General features: G+C 47.1%; 1 non-coding gene across 1 annotated transcript; it reads right to left on the bottom strand.

Annotated features, from left to right (window-relative positions):
* Positions 1-594: 594 nt before the first annotated feature.
* LOC130508832 (small nucleolar RNA R71) lies at positions 595-701 on the bottom strand. Its single transcript, XR_008943016.1, has one exon. It is a non-coding gene; the product is annotated as a small nucleolar RNA R71 (small nucleolar RNA).
* Between the last annotated feature and the right edge of the window lie 533 nt (positions 702-1,234).

The raw sequence follows: 1,234 nt of genomic DNA on the forward strand, positions 1-1,234 counted from the left end.
ACAACACCGTCGACCGATACCGTTCGCCGATCCGCATCGTTCGATACTTCTAACCGTATATCGATCGACACTACTCCGCGAAGCATGGTCGCGATTGTAATTCTCACGCAGGGCGAGAATGGAAAACCTGTATAACCAAGATGGTCATCTGCGTAATGCAACAGGTCAGAAGCTAGATGCACAGGGAAAACATAATCCCTGACCTGAAGCTGAGGCTACAGGAGAAGCTCAAACACGATCGTTGGCAGACTATAACCGTCCAGACGAGTACTACACAATAGATCACTATTCGACTTCCAGAGATTCAGAAGCCGAAATTCGAGCTCAAGCCTCAGTACTACTCTCTCGTGTCTCAGATACCTTATTCTGGGCAATCACACGAGCATCCTATGAACCATCTAGAGAGGTTCGAGGATCTTATCGCTACTATTCGTATGGATGGAGTCTCGAGGACTACCTACTCTGCAGCTCTTCAAATACTCACTTATTGGAGAAGCTTCGCACTGGCTCAAGCAGCTACCTACGGATCACTGACATCCTGGGCCGACATCAAAAACGCCTTCCTGCGTAATTTCTTTGATGAGGCACGCGCTGAGACTTAAGAGCAAAATCGCCACTTTCGTGCAAAAGCCTAGTGAGACTTTTAAAGACGCGTGGATCAGATTCAAGTTCTTCCAGCGAGACTGTCCACACCATGGATTCAATGAAGTGCAGCTGTTAAGCACTTTCTACAGAGGTATCGCCTTAAGCTATCAGATGGCTCTTGATACTGCTAGGAGGGGAACTTCAACACTAGGAATCCAATAGAGGCTGTGAGACTTATTGAGAACCTACACAGCCACGCAGCAGCACCAAGAACACTGACTCTAACAAGAAGAAATCGGTTGCAGCCATCGGAGAAGACCAGATGAATGAAGTCAGCAGAGCCAAGATAGATGCTTTACATGCATTTCTGGGGCAGCCAGTCTGCTCAGCTGAAGAAGGAGAGGCTAGAGAGGATGATACAGAGGAAGATGTGAACTACATTGGAGGTACTGGATTTCAGAATATGGAAACCAGAGTGGAAACATAAACTTTTTTGGCAGTGGTCAGAAGAGTAACTACAACCAGAGTTCACAGTATCAAAAACCCTTCACCAACACAAGGAACTACGGCAACTCAGCTTACCAAACCACCGCCACCCACCCAGGGAATAAGTTTGATGCCATGATGATAGAGTTCTGGAAGGTCAGCA

This window comes from Raphanus sativus, chromosome 2 (assembly GCF_000801105.2).
Source record: "Raphanus sativus cultivar WK10039 chromosome 2, ASM80110v3, whole genome shotgun sequence".
NCBI lineage: Eukaryota > Viridiplantae > Streptophyta > Magnoliopsida > Brassicales > Brassicaceae > Raphanus > Raphanus sativus.